Genomic DNA, 19,137 nt, shown 5'->3' with positions numbered 1-19,137 from the left:
GAAAGCCATTGTCTGAGGAGTTGCTGAGCCACAGGTTATATCTTTACAGTGTCAAATACCCAGCTATTGACTACTCACCCTAAATCTACAATCACTTTTTTATTCATTGGTATGTTTTAGTTCAGTAATATCTAGAGCTAATGCAATTCACAGCATAGTTATGAAGATGTGAGCAAGCATTTGAAGATTATGAAGATGTGAGCAAGCTCTTTGTTTTAAACCTGCCACTCACTCACTTGGTTGGGTGTCCCCTAATTCCCAATCATTCCTTCATCGTTTTCTCCACATCAGCAATGGTTTTATAGCTTCTGCCATGTTTTTCCTGAGTCTCTCCTCATAAGAGAATCACTCTGATGTAGATTGTAATTATCATTTTGTTTCTGTCTTGTCTCTAGTTTTATGGGATGGGGGAGGGATCAGCACTCACGGATTTCTCCAATGCTATAATTAGCTCTGGTTGTTATATTTTTCATTCATTCATCACAGAAGCACAGAAAGATTTAGACTGGAAGGGACCTTCAGAGGTCGCTTAGTACAGTCTCCTGGGCAGAGTGCTCAGGGCCTTGTCCAGTCAAGTTTCAAAAAATCTACAGTGATGTGATTCCTCTAAACCCCTGCACAGCTGTCATTTCTTTCCTAATTTCTCACATTCCAGTTGCTTGCAGGCTGGCACAGGCACTGACCTGATGTTTTCAGAGATCTGTAGGCAGGGACTCCAGATACCTCTTGCAAGAGATAATACCTCATTCGTGACCATCTTTGCATGTGCTGGTAGTGTTCTCTCTCCCATGTGCACTATTAGCCTGGGAGCCAGTGGGTGGCCATCTCTGTGTCTAAAAGGCAAGTGCAACCATTGCCCAAATAACTATATTCCTAAAAACTGGTGCACCCCAGCACCATCCCTTGATTGTCCCACCAGCTCAGACACTTTCCAGAGGCATCTTGATACAGAGTGATTTTCCTTTACACTACAACTGACAACTTCTACAGACTGACACCATACTGTCATGAGATGTCCCTCCCTCGCCACTGCTCATGAAGCTGTACAATACCGTGTCCTCCCTGAGCCTCCCACCAATGATCCTTCTTTCCTGAGCCCCTCCACCTGGGCCAGGTTGGCTTCAGGGGACAGTCCTCTCCATGTGAGGTCCCAGACTGCTTCCATCATATCGTATGTACTCTTGGGGCAAGCAATCATACATGTGACATTCAAGGTGACACCCTCCTGAGCTCTGGGCTGGATTTCATTTTAGTTTTAGGGCTCTGCTTCTTCCTATTTTTGAAGCCCTTTCTCTTTGGGTTTGCATTTGCCTCGGAAGTTTAAAGTGAAAAGTCCCATCTGCTTCTCTTCTCCATTTTGCCAGGGCTTCTTACCTGGGGGAGCTCACAGTTTCTGCATCCCACTCCTCTCAAGCCTTTAGAAAAACGTGGTTGAGTTTCCTTGATCATTAAATAGCAAGAGTAGTTTGCTTTCTGCTTCTCAGCTGCACATTTCTGTGGGCAGTTTGTTCCCACTGAAGACAGCCAGGATGAGAATACAGTTTGCTCTTGAGACATCTTGACCTTGTCCGTGAGTCCTCTGGACTACCAAAAGGGTGAGGACGAAGAAAGAGGATTCTGCAATTTACTTTATCTTCAAATTCTAAAACACTTTTACTAAGAAATACCCAGTGAAATAACTTTTATATTACTGACTGTAGGAGAGAACTGTCTCAGATGTGTTTTTCTCCTCCCGCCATACTCTAAATGCTCCTAATCAAACACTCATGTCTCATAAAAATAAAACTACGGCTGTACCTGATATTATTCTGTGCAGCTCCTAAAAAAAAACCACAGCACTTGCCTCAAAAGCCAAGCTGGGTGCTAAGGTAACCCCTCACACAAACAATGGCACCACACCTAGAGTAGCATTTAATACATTGCTCTGCACACTGACTCCTATCTTGTCTCATAGGTAAGTCCCTCCTCATGTCTCAGCTCTCCTCCTAGGGTGCAGTCTGATGGACAGAGGCAGAGAGAGGCGTCACCTGTGGGGCTGGTGCTTCCCAAGGAATCCTGTGCTATCCTTTCCCCTTGCAGCAAGCCTCAGAGACCCAGCGTGCCCAACCACCGCTGTAATTGAAGTTACCTATGCTAGATTATAAAGGATTGATTTGGTGTACTAACAGCCTTCGATGCTGTGGCCACTGAGACACGGCTCTGCACACCTAAACGCTCCACTGGCTTTTACATGTTGAACAAATCACGTCTCAGCAGTGAAGCAGCATCAGTCTTTGAAGGGTGGGTTTCCTGGGACTCATAGACAGAAAACATCTATTCCACTGTAAACTAGTGGTTGGCTTTGAAAATGCCCCATTGCAAAGCAGGCTGTGCCAGCCAGGGGCTGGATCCTATGACACCCACTGTGGTGGCAGCCCCATCACCTCCAACTTCATCATTTACTGTTTGGACAGTACTGCGGTGCTTGGTTAGCGTCCATTAGCGTGGGCTCCCTGAAAATAGCATCACTTAACTGCACTAATCAAGGAAAAAGACCGAGTAGGATGAAAGCAGCCAATGGCAATCAGATGAGTCAGAGCCTCAGGACTGCTGCAATAGGGCAGAATTGCTTTGGTTTAGCGTAGGATTGCAGCCTATCCCTGAGGAAACTAGTGGGGCATCTGATGTACAAGGGTAAATCTGTTGCTCTTCTGCCCAAAGCAGAAACCAGGGTTAAGCCTGTTTATGTGAATGCTGGAAGCATCTGTGTTGTTCCCGCCTCTGGATCTTCAGGTCACAAATAGCTGCTCAGTGAGGACATCTCTGGAAAGCAGGGTGTTACCTGCCTGATAGAAGAGTCAATGTGTTCCTCCAAGACATGGATCAAAAACAGTTCCCAAGTCTCTTAGCAGCTCCAGAAGTCCTCTTTGGGCATGTCCTACATTAGCCATGTAGTCCATGCACCTCTGAACATTAGGTATTTCCTGCTTGATGCTGAGGTTAGAATGGAGGATAACAAGGCTCTGCTTCCAAATCCCCCACATGCTCCATCTCTGATGCAGAAGCTCCCAGTGAGGAGCCATGAGGAGATCTCTGTCCTACTCCCAGTGCTGCTAAATTAGTGTGAGAGGAGATTAGTCACAGGCACTTTGGACCACTTGTCAGAAACCCATGGCAGTTTAAACATACTGAATCTGTCCTGATTTTCCCCTTGCAAATTAATCAGGATCAGCTCAGAAGTCCCACAGCCTTGTCTGTAACCAAACTTGCTGAGCAGCAGTTTTGTAACAGGGTGAGGTTCCAGTCCAGCTCACACTGAGCCCCAGAAAGAGGAACGAAGAAAGCTCTTTAAAGATGGCCCAACTCAGCGGCCTGCAGCACATTCCCATCTCCAGCCATGGACATTGCTACTAACAAATCATTTGCTGCAGTAACTCCTTTTCCATCTTACATTGCAATATCCAGTTTCTTTCCAGGGCACACCTGGACCAGGTAGGATATTTCAACTGTGGATAGAGCTTGCTTTCTGACCCCGATTAATATTTTCCAATATGTGCAATAAGTCTGTGTACGAGGCTTATACAGCAAACCCAGTGCAGCATCAAATTTCCAAACATTAGGAATTTCAAACAGTATTTTCCATCCTAAATTTTCCAGTTCATTTTCTTACTCGCTCAATAAGAGAATAGAGATGAAACCACATGGCTAACATACCAACATAAACAAGTGACTAAAGTACCTATGAATGAGTAGATCCAGATCCAGAGTCCTCTGCTAAGGACTGGAAACTGGAAAATTTCCTACAATCAAACCATGAAATATTACATTTTTTCTGTGGAGAGTAAGAAACTAACTAGTTTCCACATGTGCATTTGAGAATGATCTAGATTCCTCCACTAGCATGTGAGACAGTTACCTGCTTAGACTAAGGGAGTTTTGTAGATACCACACAGCTGGGGCACTGGAAATCCCAAAGAAACCCTTTGGCTGTAGGGTGCTAGAGTGTGGCAATCGCACACTCTGCTGGTTTGCATAGTGGATAAAACACCCCAGATAAGAGGGATATGGTAATGCAGATGCTTTAATTCAGGTACAGGAGGGATGGAGCCCTGGCCAGCCAAGGCCAGGCTTCTTGACAAAGGAGCCTCCTGCATTTGTATGAGAGACTTTTCCACATATCAAGGGACAAACCAGGTCCTGCTGTGAACTTCACCAAAATGAAGCAAAATATGATACAACTCTGAGAGAAAGGGTAATCCTAGGTCTAAGTCTGAAACTGCTGGCAGGCAACTTCAGAAGATGCCTAGAGAAGCAAGAGTTCTTCACCTAGGCATGGGCTACTGCAACCCTGGAGGAAAGCTCTGTGAACAGCTGCCAGCACGCAGTGCTGCCAGTGCATGTGAAAAACACCATAGAGCTGCTGGCCGTGGAATGACTGCTTTGGTCAAATGACTCTTTTTTTACAAACTTAGGGAGATTTCTCAGAGTACTATTTTCGTTTCCCTCTTTGTTGATAGCTGTGGGAAGGAGACCTGCAGTCTCAGCCCTATCCCACATTTGCTGAAGCACAGTAGTCCTCCAGTGCTGCTTGTACACACCACTGTTATCAGAACGAAACAGACCAGATCTTCAGATGGGAGTAATCAGGGCTTTCCCATTACTAAATGCTAAGGAGTTGTAGAGGAAATGTTTGGAGCAGCCTGGAACGTTGGGTACCAATCTCGAGTTTCTTAGGAACTGAGGCACTTGTGCTCCCGGGATGTATATTTAGACAAATCATTTTGCACATCTCAGAGAAGGGAAGATAGCAGCACCCTGGCTTCTAACAGCCGGCTTCACCAGCTGTGGCCAAAACTCCCTGGTGTGTATTTAGAGGCTAGAGAAGACAGGAGGGGAAGGACAGTTCATTCACAGCTGGTTTCATGGAAAATGCCAGGAGTTAAGGGATGTTTTTCAGCTTTGCAAACACTCCCAAGAGCTCCATCTGGGAAAGGACTTAAACTAGGTCTCTCTAGCCATTGGCAGAGCAATGGAATGGGAGAGCTGTAGCTGGAGTGAAGGGTGCTACAGGCTTCTTCCACAACAGCAAAATCTTCTGAAGGGAAATGACACAGTCAGGCAGGATGTTTTTGCACACCTTTTTGCTTATTTGGAATGAAAAATCATATCCGCTTCCTGCACTAGATGGCAATGGCCAGTGTTACCACCCAGCACTGCCATGGCACTGTACAGTGGTGGGAAAGCCAGAGTTGGGCACAAGTCCCAGAGCTTTGATCGGGCAGCTAGCACACATAGGAGTATCCTCCTTCAGCCTCAGCTACACTCATCCGGTGGCCGCCTGGGGCTGATGATGTTCTTCTCTTCCTTTTCCGTACCTCATCCATCAATGGAACTGTCATGGGTTGAGAGGATTCCCTCTACTCAAAGATGTCTCAGCACTTAGATATACCACAGTCAAAAGCAGCCTCCTCCCTTCCTTTCCTCCTCCTGGCTGCCTCTGCAAGTGGCCATGCCTGGATTTAAACTGCAACATCCAGCAACAGGGCAAAGAGCCAGGCAACAGTATTGTCCTGGGAAAATAGCGTGAGAAATAGGTTACCATTTACCTCTTCATGATTAACGATGCACTAAATTAAATTTGGAGTAGCAACAGGGAAGATTGGGCCCTTTGCAGAACACGGGCCCTCCAGGTAGGAACTGATACTCTCTAAATGGCAGTATCCCTGGGTGACATAGGGAAGAGCTGACCTATCTCTCTGATGCAACATAGAAAGTATACCCATGCCACGCAGTACCTGGGGCAAAGTGGAGTGCCCTCTATCTGCCCCATCTCCATCAGTGTTCGTGCAGAGAAGAAATGCTGTAGATGGGTAGAAAGCTCACTTACAGTCTGCCAGAGCTCACCTGTATGTCCCTTTGGATCCACAGAAGCCAGCCCAGGGCTGAGTGTCAGGCACGCAGATGAGGCTCTGAAAGCACCAGTCTATTCTCAGGTCTCTGGACCACAGGGAAGGACACCGCACTCAGAAGAGCAACACAAGGTGGCTGTGCATCACTTTCCAAAGCTGAGTAAGCAGGCTGGGGCCTCTCAGGGGTGCCACTCTGCAATACTCATGGGAAATAGTCCTAACCTTACTGAACTCAAGTCCCTAATGAAGCAGGTATTCCCAGGAGCTTCCACATATGCCTGAATGAATGGGGATTAGGGAAAGTGGTTTTTTGCCACATCCCTGTAATATTCCAGAGGCAAAGGACTAAGCCCATGATAAAAGCTTTGCAAGTGACTGCTTTTGCAAGTATCTGACTCCAGCCTGTATCCTGGTTCGGCCTTTGCCCTGAAGGAGGGGGAAAGAAGCGGGAGAGGGGATCGGCTCCTCAAGTCTTTAATAACGTGGGGATTAGAAAACGCATTAGGCTACTCAGTGGTCTTCCTCTCAGCGTTTTTCCTATGCTGAGGGTCTCTTCTGCGTCACGTAGCTGTAAATGGTACATTACAACACTGAAGATGTGTCTCATGATTTTCAGATGCTGGTTACATACAGTCTGCCGTTGGGTTGCTTCATAATTGCTACACCAAGGTATGGACCAAGTCCTGCTTTTCCTGTTTCAACTGTAAATGCAAAAGACGGTTGCAGGGTGTTAAAGCGAGTTGAGAAAAGTCTTGACAAGTCAGCCAAATCATGTTGTCAGTTGTGTGCATGCAGTTCAGAAGCACTGGGACCTTTCAGTGTGCAAAAGGCAGTGTTGCACACTGCAGCCTCCAAATGGAAGATTATTTCTCTTTCAGATTTGCCAGAAATATCTCTGAGTTCACATTTCCAGGGAATTTTGCAAGTTGAGCCTGGTACACAAGCCCATGGCCAGCTTGTGACCAGAGAAATACTGAGGTGGTGAAGAGACCTCAACAGTTTCCTGATCTGCTTTCTTTTTTCTGATCTCCTTCAGTTTTCTGATCTTCTTTGTGTTTTTTCTAAGGTCTCCTGTTTAATCCTAGCAATGTGTGCCTGTCCTCACCACTCCAGCTGTATTTGGTGTGTCTGTCTCTCTGATGTCTGTCTCTTAGCTTGGTTGGAGAGCTATGTACACTCTGCCCCATCCTTCCCCGACTGCCCTGCAAACCTTTTCTTTTCTCTGGCAGGACCAAGAGAAGCATTAAAAGGGGTCAGAGGGTTTTATTTCATACTTTTATTCCGGGCTAAACCCCTGTGTATTGTTTCACTTGGCATACTGTTCCTCCAGGTCTGGTTACTAAGAGGTATACCATAAGCCACAAACACCATCACTACCAATGGGAAAATCTGGCTAATGCTGTGATGCTGTACTGTGAGCAGTGCCAAGAGCAAACCTCCTCAGGGGGCACAACTAAGATAGGAAGGGTTTTAAGAATTGACCCTATCTCAGCTTCTCTGGAGGTTCTGATGGGATTCCAAAGAGGTTCCTAGTGTCCCCAGAGGAAGAGGAGCCAAAGAGATGTCCCAAAGAGCTGGGGAAGAGCCACTGGTCCTGCTGTAGCAGGACAGCAGGGGATAGGCAGCGTGCTGCCCAGCATACCTACATGCTGAACTTAGGTAAAATCCTAAGAAAGGCAGTTCGTGTAGAGCATATTTGAAGGTGCCTATTTCTCTCCTTTGATGGGAAAGGAAAACCAGTTAAGGAGGGCTAGCTTGGAGGCTATGTTTTAGACATCTCAGAGCAAATAAATCCCACCTCAGATGTGTCCATGCGAAAAATGCTGCACACTGTTCAGCAGCTTGGAGAGACGCTGCTAAAACTGCTGCTGACTTGTGTCTGTACACCCCAAGAATTGCGCCCTTCCAACAAGCATAACTGTGCTTCATGCACTAAAGGCATGACTGCCACAAATGACTCATCTCTCCTAAAAAAGCCTTTGCAACAATCTAGTGCTGGGAACAGTACCTACTGCAAAACAGACATGTATAGGGCTGAATTAGACATTCACTGGAGTCTAGTAACTCCAAAGAGTTATTAAAAGCTGTCGGTACTGTAGCATGCCCCCAGCAGATGGTCAGCAGGATCCGCTTTATTCTCTTCTGGCCAAAGGATCTGTGGGTGAATTCAAGGCAACGAAAGGAAAGCTGTAAGCATCCCTGCCCCCTCACAAGACAAGACTCGGCAGCAGCAGGCTGTTTATAAATAGCCAGTTTCAGGAAAAGGCACTTTCCGTTCTAGTGTCAGTACATTGTAAAGAATAAACAGCTTTCGATGCTGAAAAAAGCCCTCCTTTTCTTTTCAGTATGCAAAACCCTGCATCTGCCTCAGCGTGCTCAGTATGATCATGCATTCAGAGCCTAGCAGCTGGCAGGAGTCCCCTCCAGCTTCACAGGGAGCCAGGCAGGGGACCCTGCTTCATGTCCCGCACAAAAGCATTTGCTGCAGTTTTTACAAGGCCACCAAGCAGAAAGGAGACTTGTTAAAACAGGATGTTCAACCAGTTCCTTCATTTTTGCTCCGCTGACTTAAGTTACATGAGATCTTTGAAGAGCAATGAGGGGATCTGAGTACACCGAGTGAACTGGAATAGTGTTCATGGAGCAAATATATGGCCTTTCATTAACGGACCTCACAGCACTTTTATAGATGGGAGTCTCAAGTTGGCCCACAGGCTGAAATACATACTGTGCCACTTGAAAAGCAGACAGATGAAGTCTCTTTCGTAATGATGTTCAACCAGCAACAACAGAGCTAGGAGCAAAGGGAGGGATCCTGCAGTTATTGCTCTAAGCCCATGCAGCTCAGACCCAGGAGCACCACAAGGGAACTTCTTTAAGTACCCACTTTAAGTCAAAGTAGCTTACAGAGTTCTTTATTAACGCTGCAGTTTCTGAACTCTTGGCACCTTCTGCCGAGCACCCCTCTGCTTTCGCTTTTCTCTTCAGCCCTGAGCACAGGGGGCTACTTCAATGCCTGATGGAGTGGGGCTGGGAGTTGGGCAGGAGGGTTTTTCCATCCACACAGCCAGGTGGCCTGGCTCTAGCTCACATCTCACAGCACTGCCATCACAGAAAGGAAGCAAAGCTCCATAGACTGCCGGGTCTGCTTCCATACCAAAGCCTTGAACTCCACTCTTTGTGGTAGCCTGCATAAAGGAGAGGAGAATGGGGACACGCTGCAATAAGCCTTTTCTCCCCTTTGCAGCATCCCTGGGCCTGAATGAGGAGGGATACTTGGGGAATGTGGCTGGTGCTGGGTGCTGACACTGTGCAGGTGTGGAGGAGGCAGGAGATACCACCGTGAAAGCATCACGGGCACAGGTACCTCTAACCAGCCCGTGATACTCTGCCCTGGCCAGACAGCCCCAGCAAAGGCAGAAAGGGCCCCCAGGGCCCAGATCCCTGGGTGCCCAGTGCCACCCAGAAACTTCCATAGGGTGCTGCTGCCCTCCCGTGGCTCTGGATGAGTATCACAGCCCAGTCCAGCTGCAGCACTGGAGGAACAAGGTGTTGGGTGCAGGTTCTGGGTTTGAAGCCTTTCGAGTCATTTCTGGGAAGCTGGTGTCAATCCATTCCACCTTGGGGCCACATTGTTTGCTCCGAAGACAGAGGCATACAAGGACTTGGTGTAACGGTGGTGACATCTTTACTGTTTCCACCCACTGAAACTGGAGTGGGGAGTAATCCTCCAGAGACATTAGACTCTGGAAATCCTCGTTGTCCCTGGACCAGGACATACTGTAAACACCACTGATGTTATGGAGATCCCTTCAAAGCTATTTCAGTTAACAACTTCTGCAAAATTCCATTTCTGCTATGCCCCATGAGATCCCCATATCCCATCTGCATCCCTCCATTGAAGCAGAGCTGATGCTGCTCCTCCTATCAGCTCTGCTTCCGCACCAGCACTTCATATGTTGAGGACTCCCACCTCAAACTGCTCAGCAGACCAAGAGGCTGTAAGTGCCTTCACATTAATTTTGTGCCCTGAGATCCTGGAAAGCTGGACTTGCTAGAAGGTGTCAGGATAGCACAGCCACTACAGCCGTGAAGGACTGGACTCGTGCCCTTATTACCAGAGAATGACAGCCTGTTATTAAGCCTCAATCTGAAACTTAGGGGACACATATCTCCTTTCTGGTTCCTGCCACAGATTTCCTGTGCAAGCTTGGGCAAGTCATTTAGTCTCTCCCCTATTCCAGTTTTCTGCCTGCTTAATGATGCTGAGCCTATGTTTCGCAAAAGCCTTGCAGAAATTGTCCTTGTGAGCTGATAATGCAGGTATGAAGTATACAATAACCCAGGCTGCTGCACTGAGGAGCACTCTTAACAGAAAAATCTCTTCCATGGCCAAAGGCTGGAAGAAGCTCTTGCACATAGCTCTCTAGCCCCCTGAAATTCTGCATCACCTGGCAACACCATTTCCTACCTACTACATCCCCAGGATAGATGCATAGAAACTGTCAGATTGCAGCAAGTCTAAGGTCCACTGAATTCACTGTGCTGTTTCTTTGAGCAACCACAACCAGCTGGTCCAGCTGCAAGCAGAAAAGATTTGCCATGAGAGACATCTTCAGAGAATCTGAGCTCTAACATGTGAAGCATAGTGGCCCTCTGAAAGTTACTGAAAGCTTCTCTGAATTTGCTTGTCACTCTTATTGTCATCCTATCCCTCTTTTGCTAAGTATTGCTCTCAGTAATTTCCTGTAGCAGTGAGTTCCACAGGCAAATTATGCAAAAACACTGTTTCCTTTTAGCAGTTTTGAATTTCCATCAGATGTTACCTTGGTCTTGGTATGAAACAAAGTATTGCTGCTGCTGTACAACCCATGGCTGACTAAGTTTTCTCAGGCTATTGAATCCCGGGTAGTCTCCCTGTGAAGCCCACTGTCCCACGTGCTCACCAACCCTAGGAATGATGTTGTGCAGATACAGCTGCACTGCTTTGGGACTGCATGTTTTCCTGCCCCCTTGAGCATTCCTCACTTTCTTGTCTGAAGGGAGTGATATAAGGTTTTCCAATAGCAGGAACTTTACTGACTTTGCCAGTAAATTCTGATTTGTCAGAAAAGATTTTGTCCTGTGCTGGCTCGAAACTTTCACATCATTATCTTACATACGCTCTTAGTATGCCAGCTATAGCTACCTAGGTATTGTCCCTGGTTTATCATTACCAGATAAAATCTACAGTCATATTTTTAACATATTTAGGACATTCACCCTTCAGCGCACTGGAACACAGCCTGTTTCTGATGATATTGCTTGGCCGTTGGGAAATAAAATATTAAATGTATTATCACAGTACAGTTATGGTTGGAAGGGACCTCTGGAGATCATCAACCCCCCCTGTTCAAGCAGGGTCACTTAGAGCACATTGCCCAGGATTGTGTCCAGATAGCTTTTGAATATTTCCAAGGATGGAGACTCAGCAACCTCTCTGGGCAACCTGTCCCAGAGCTCAGTCACCCCCACAGTAAAAAAGTTTTCCCTTATGGTCAGATGGAACTTCCTGTGTTTCAGTTTCTGCCCGTTGCTTCTTGTCCTGTCGCTGGGCACCACAGAGAAGAGTTGGGCCCCATCCTCTTGACACCCTCCCTTCAGATACTTGTACACGTTGATGAGATCGCCTCTCAGTCTTCTCTTCTGCAGGCTGAACAGGCCCAGCTCCCTCAGCCTTTTCTCGCATGAGAGATGCTCCAGTCCCTTAACCATCTTAGTAGCCCTTTGCTGAACTTCCTCCAGGAGCTCCTTGTCTCTTGTCCTGGGGAGCCCAGAACTGGACACAGGACTCCAGGTGGGGCCTGGAGAGGGCAAGAATCACTTCCCTTGACCTGCTGGCAATGCTCTTCCTAATGCAGGCCAGGATACCATTGGCCTTCTTGGCCACAAGGGCACATTGGTGGTTTATGTTCAATCTGTTGTCCACCAGGACTCCCAGGTCCTTCTCCACAGAGCTGCTTTCCAGGGGGTTGGCCCCCGGCCTGTCCTGATGCCTGGGGTTACTCCTCCCCAGGTGCAGGACCCTGCACTTGCCTTTGTTGAACTCCATGAGGTTCCTCTCCGCCCATTTCACCAGCCTGTCCAGGTCCCTCCGAATGGAGCACAGCCCTTCAGTGTATCAGCCATTCCTCCCAGGTTTGTATCATCAGCAAACTTGCCAAGGGGGTACCCTGGGACCCATCTTCCAGGTCATGGATGAATAAGTTGAACAGGATTGGACCCAGTCTTAACCCCTGGGGAACACCGCTAGCTACAAGCCTCCAGCTAGACTTTGGGCCACTGATCACAACCCTCTGAGCGCTGCCCTTCAGCCACTTGTCAGTCCACCTCACTGTCTGCTCCTCTAGCCCCTGCTTCCTCAGCTTGCCTATAAGGATGTGATGGGAGGCAGTGTCGAAAGCCTTACTGGAGTCAAAAGTAGACAGCATCCATTGCTCTCCCCTCATCTACTCAGCCACTCATTCTATCACTGAAGGCTCTCAGGTTGGTTAAGCGTGACTTCCCCTTGGTGAGTCCATGCTGACTACTCCTGATCACCTTCTTATCCTTGATATGCTTGGAAATGGCATCCAGGGTGAGCTGCTCCATCACCTTTCCAGGGATCGAGGTAAGACCGACAGGCCTGTAGTTCCCTGGATCCTCCTTATTGCCCTCTCTGAAGACTGGAGTGACGTTAGCTTTCTTCCCGTCCTCAGGCACCTCTCCTGATCGCCGTGACCTTTCCAAGATGATGGAGAGTGGCCTTGCAATGACATCAGCCAGCTCCGTCAGCACTCATGGGTCCATCCCATCAGGGCCCATGGACTTGTGTATGTCGTTTGCTTAAGTGATCCCTAACCGAATCCTCCTCCACCAAGGGAAAATTCTTCCTTTCTCCAGACTTTCTCCCTGGTCTCCAGGGCCTGGGATTCCTGAGGGCTGATCTTACCAGTAAAGACTGAGACTTCACATCTCCAGCCTTTCCTTGTTTGTTGTAAGTACAAGGTCCAGCAGAGCATCTCTCCTCATTGGCTCCTCTATCACCTGTATCAAGAAGTTGTCAACAATGCTCTCCATGTGCCTTGCTGTGTTTTCCCTCTAGCAGATACTGGGGTGCTTAAAGTCTCCCATGAGGTAGACCGGGGTGCTTAAAGTCTTGCAAATTACCAGCAAGCAAGAGGTTTCTCCTGGTAAGTGGGAGCATGTTGAAGGATTTTCATGCACCCTCATCACCCTCTCAGATTGCTCAGCTTTGAAGAATCTTCTCAGACTCTGATGCTCCTTTCCTCAGAGCAGCTAACACTGCACTTTGGCCGTGCACAGCTGCTCTCACATCTTTTGGAAAGGCTCATTAGAGCCTTCACCTTCCATATTAACACTACCATGGCCCTTCCTGAAATAAATCAGAGCTAACCATCTTCATGTTCATTTCTGTCTGATGTGGAGATTGGTTATTGTTATAACGACAGGAGGAAAGAGTGGAAATACACTGGTCTCACGAAGCCCTATCGTGAGGCTGGTGGAGAGGAAGTGAGGCCTGACTGAGTTTATGGGATGCTGTCTGGTACAAATATAGCAGGATAGCTATGCTGACAACTCCATCTACTTTTCATTTTGTTCACACAGCCTACAGTTCAGCTCCTTCCCAGAATTCAGTCCAGAGAGCTTTAATTAGTTCACTTAGTGAGAAAAAATGTGATATGAAATATGATAATTTGCTTCAGTGACCTATGGACAGTGGGAACCCTCTGGCCACAGGAGTACTTGAACACCATCCCACCAGACCTTAAACTCCTATACACCCTACTATATCCTCACGCTGCATTTTGATACACCCACAACACAGTTTTATTGTATACTATAAAAATATTTTGTGAGACAGGTCTCCACTTAGCCACACCTCCACCACTTTTGGAAGATAATGGAGAAGGTGAAAGAGGGGATGCCTGGGGTTAGAGCATTTTTAGAGACTTTCTAAGGATTTTGAAGCAGCTTTGAAAATGAACACAGTCTGTCAGGTCTCTGTTATAGCTTGGCATATGCACCCCTCTATGCACCAGACAGTGGTCAGCCATGCTATCACTAGTGTCCTGTCCTCTGCATCCCACCAGTGACCACCACTGGAGTGTGGGATCCTTGGGACTATCCAGCATCACTCCTCTCCCCATTACAGCTACCTCCAGCACTGTCAGGAGGATCTTCCAACACAGAGCATTTCGGCTTTGATGTTTTGTCTGAGACACAGCAAAAACATAGGTTATGCTTAGGTGCCATAGCCAAGCGGGAGTGCATGCATAAGGGCATGCACAAGTGCATGATGCTTAAAGAGGTTTCCAAGGCTTCCCAAACCCACCCACTTTTTCTTGCCCCTCAGGTTCCACACACAAAGGGAAGAGCAGGCTCTTCAAACAGCAGGCCACCATGAGCTGTTCATTGCCATCCTGATACCAGCCAGAGAGCACTTCTACCTGGCAACGAACTGCTTCCCACTACTTCCCACTACCGGCCAAGAGCAGTAAGTAGCAATTATTTTTAAGTACTTCCAGAGCAGAACTGATCCTGACAGGCAACTGTACATAGCTTGAATACAGAAATGGTCCCCATCACCTCCTTACCAGAAAAACATTGCTGTATTCACTAGGAACGCCACTTTGCAGTTATGCTGTAGACGCAGAAACAAAAGCAGCAGGCTGGACTGCAGTTTGTTGGGCTTCCAGGAATCACCTTGATTGTGATGACCCCCTATACCCTCTTCATAATTTCCCTTCTCTGTATCTTCTCTGTGTGCAATATTCCCTTTCGCTAACAGGCCTGTAGGGCATCCAAACAGATAGACATAATATATATCCACATTGTGTTTCCCTCTTCAAGGATCATTCCAAATTTAATTATGTGTTGTCAAGTTGGTTGAAAGATCTTTGAAGGGGATAAGAATCAGTCATGAACAGGTGTTACAGTTATTTTATTCCACAGTTGGATTTACCCAATGAAGAGGAAAGATCCTAGATTCATGGCAGCAGCATGCAAGCTGATGTCTTTTGTTATGGTAACAGAGTATAGATTGCTAGGTCTGAATCCAGTATCTCTTTCCTTGCATATGTATGCTCTTTCTGCCATCCATCCTACTGTTTCCCACAGCAGTTTGTTGGGAGAGGATTGGTTCTTCAGCCTCCGGGGGAAGGTACCAATGAAAAGGGACTAATCTTCCTTGGAGAGCTGGACATTTATTTAGAGACATCTAGAAACTAGGATGGGTTCACGCTGGTGGGTCTGTAGGTAAAATGGCAATGCAGGTGAATTCCTTGAAAAGCAGCAATGAGCAGGGTTGGAAGACAGGTGCATTGTTCTCTTTTTGTCTTTTCCACAAACTTTCTTAGACCCAAGAGATTACCTTTGTAGTCTGTGAGCCATTCCTCTTCTTTCTATTGATTCTGTCTTCTGTGCACTTTGCTTCTCTATAGATAGCCCTATTTCATTAAAGTAGTGTGCAGAAAAAGATGTTTGCAATTCTTCAAACACTAAAGAATTGCCCAGTCTAAGCCTGCTTAAAACTGCTGTTGTATCACCATTTTTTTTATAATCAAGTCTTACTTTTGCCACAGGGAAGGACAGAATTTGGGCTAGAAGGTCCTGGTACGCAACAAGAGTAGCTAGCTCTTGCAATTTAGTTACACCAGCTGGTGATGAAAGATCACTGTATATGGAGTGGGAAATAGTTGGTAGGTTGAAGGTTGAGCTGTGCTCCCTTTCTCTCCTATGGGACGGTCAATGGTGTGCAGTGAAATCTCACAACCCAGAGATTCCCTTCCTTTGGTATTAACATTTTTATCAATTTTTCCCCCAAAAAACAACTCCCAGGGCACAAAAACACCTACAGAAGATGCTGATGCTTTTCAGCCAGACAATGTGAAGCGTAAATCATTAGGCTAGATATTTACACAATAAAGCATGTCTGTCTTCAAGTGACTGGCTGTTTGTCTGCCACCTCTTCAGATCTGACACTGACAAAACAGAATAGAGAAAGAAAAAGGTCTCTTGTCCTGCCAGATGAAAAGTGTCATTATTCCTCAAAGGAAGGAAGGGAGTGTGGGACTTTATCAGCAACATACGCACCACACTTAAATGGAAGCCCTTTCAGAAGGACAGCCCATCCAAGAGAACATACTGTACATCTCAACTGCAGTCAAACAATTCCAGTGTCATTACATATCTTTGGGAACTATGACTCCGATATAACCAAGACAAAGATCTGGATTTTCATGGTAACCTCCTGTCAAGAGATAAAGACAATTCTTTTAAAGTGCTTCTTCTTCTCTTTAAAGTGTATTTTCATCTCCTGTCAACGATCTGCTAATTTAGTGTATATAAAAAGATCTCTTTCGATCTGAATTACTTGCTGCTGCAATCCAGCAGCTCTAAATGTTTGTCTTCCTATTTTACAATTTCTTTAGAGTATACATTTTTAGGGATGACAGTTTCTCTCCTAAAATATTTCTGAAGCTGAAAAACAATTTCCAGTTTGTTTGTTTGTTCCTTTACAAAGGAGGTAAAAGAGGTGCTTCACTAAAATTCATAGGAGCTGGAATTCATTACATACTATCTTAAATTAGCTTCTGTCACAGTATTGATCAGCCTGGGAAATTTCTGTGCTATACTCAGTGCCCTTTCCAATGCCTGCCTTCTTTTACCTATTTTCATTCCTTCTTTTATTTGTCTTCACTGAAAATATGACATGACTCGTTGAATGTGAGCATGTGTTTTAACAACTGAGGACCTGCAAGTATTTGCCTACATGTTCCACTTTAAGCAAATGAGCTGTCCAAACTGCTCGTGTGCTTAAAGTTAAATAAATACCTATTGCGTACACAGTTTTTCATCCAAAGTCCTGCTCTATATTTAATATCATTTTTATCTGTTAGGAACATCCTTCTGTAATTAGGAATACGTTATCATATTCTCATCAAGCATTTCTCAAAAGAAATACACCATTACTTTGAATGATTTTCAATGTTTCATACCCTAACCTCTTTGTTTTACAGGGCATGACCTCAGATTTTCTGAGCAAACAAGTTTATTCAAAAATGGTGCGTACTTTAAAATTACATAGCTTCTGCAGTATGTGGTAGAAACACATGCAGACTATACTCTTGATTTGAAAGCTAGCATTGCCTTACTATCTGAACAAAAACAGGTAAGTTGAAAAATTTTGTTAAAATATGAATTTTTAATAATTTGAAAATAAATATTTTTTCAAAATTAAAACAGGTTTTCTATTTTTACACATCTAATTGTTTTCTTACTACTTTATATTCAGGAATTGCTGAAGTGATTTTTTAAATCTCTGAATACACATTCAAAATACTATTGCTTTCTATATTACAATATTTCATATTTATAGCACTCATAGAACAGAAATGAACACACCAACAGCCTCACTAACGAATGCACACTGAAACCCCAAATCAATAAGGTAACGGTAACCAAAATCATTTTGCAATACTGAACTTGACCAAATCAAAAAATTGAAATGCTTCGGCAAGGTCATATGTCCATCTCTCCCATTTGCATTTGCAATATGAAATCAGTGAGATTCACTCTTCAGTCACTGATGTGATTTTACCTAAGATGGGAGCCTTAAGTATGGACTAGCCTGTGTGCGAAAGGTTCAAAGTAACTTTGTTAATTTATGGGAAGGCATTATTAGCACTGCAGTAATTTTATTCTGAAGAGACTATATTTTCAGGTAACAGGATTACATATACATGCATTGTTAAAACCACTTTAGTGTCTTTAGGACAACAAATGTTTTAGCTTGTTGGCTGTAATAGTTTTGTAAAGTTCAGATAGGATTTCCTCCAGGGGTGGCATTAAAAGGCACCTATAAATTAGTTAATTATACGTTCTAATCTAAAATTAAAACAGAAAAAGATCAAATTCAGCTTGATTAAAATTTATGATCTGAAACAAACAAATGATATAACTGATGATTTAATTTAAATTGCCCGGCTGTCTTGAAAAAGGAATTTCCCCAGGAGTCAGCATAAAAATGAATATGTCATGTTTTCAGGCACAATTTAAAATTATATACAAGGAAAGAGTGAGTATTCATAATTGCCCTTGGCAGTACTACAGTAATGCAAAGATAAAAGTCAAAGTTTAATCCTAAACTGTTATGTATGCTCTACTTTTAAACTATTATAATTCTCACACTGATTTATGGGCTAAATATAAATTCTGTCCAGGCCTTTTACAAAGTGTAAAGCATTCATTGCCTTTCAGAGATGGTAGAGCCATATTCATCTTATCTAGCTATAATGAGACCCTAAAAAGGTAGCTAGCTACCTGTGGTTTTGCATTACATTCATCTAAACATAGATTATGACCAATGCAGGGAGTTTTGGCCTTCCCTGTGCCCATGGTCCATCTTTCCCTTGTGTACGTACCAGCCTTAGTTTGGATGATACTGGTTGATATAACAAAAAATGGCTGACCTAAAACTGGCTGATCTAACAAAAATGACGAGTTCTTGATTCAGCTCATCCAAAATACTACCATGGGCCCAGACAGGGACGCAATCTCGTGAGGAGGGCATAACCTTCCCTCAAATCTAGCCCATGCTTTCTGATACTGCTTGGTAGTAAAACCCATGCACTTAGATCCATAGCTTCATTTCAATGTCCTCCCATGTAACCAGGGGCCACAGTGCCAAAAACAGCTGTGACATTCTCCTCAGCGTCCTCCTGTGCAGCTGCAGTACCACCAGACCCTCTGCTGTGCTCCTCAGCACGCTCCTGCGCAGCTCCGGTGCCACCAGGCCCCACGCCGGGCTCCTCCTCAGTGTCCTCCCGTGCAGCTCTGGTGCCACCAGGCCCCACGCCGGGCTCCTCCTCACTCCCATGACACTACTCCATTCCTCCATTCCCGTGACACTACTGCTGCCCTGGGTGATCAGTTCAGCTCTCTGAGCCCGCAGAAACCTGCCTGCCCGCAGGCACTGGGCACCAGACAGAGTCGCGGCCCGCCCGGGAAGAGCCAGCGCCCCATCCCAGGCAGCTGGGGTGAGCTCCCGGCCGCAGGGCGCTGGCAGGGCCGTGCCCAGCGACGGTCCCCCCACCCTCTCCTGCCGGGGAGCGGGGCCCAGGCCCGAGGCAGCCGGGAGCCCAGTCCACGGAGGCCGCGAGCGCCAGCCGTGACCGCGGGACGAAGGTCCCCAGCGGCCGCTGTCTCC

Source organism: Struthio camelus, chromosome 23 (assembly GCF_040807025.1).
Source record: "Struthio camelus isolate bStrCam1 chromosome 23, bStrCam1.hap1, whole genome shotgun sequence".
Classification (NCBI taxonomy): domain Eukaryota; kingdom Metazoa; phylum Chordata; class Aves; order Struthioniformes; family Struthionidae; genus Struthio; species Struthio camelus.
Note: the sequence above shows the minus strand (reverse complement) of the source record.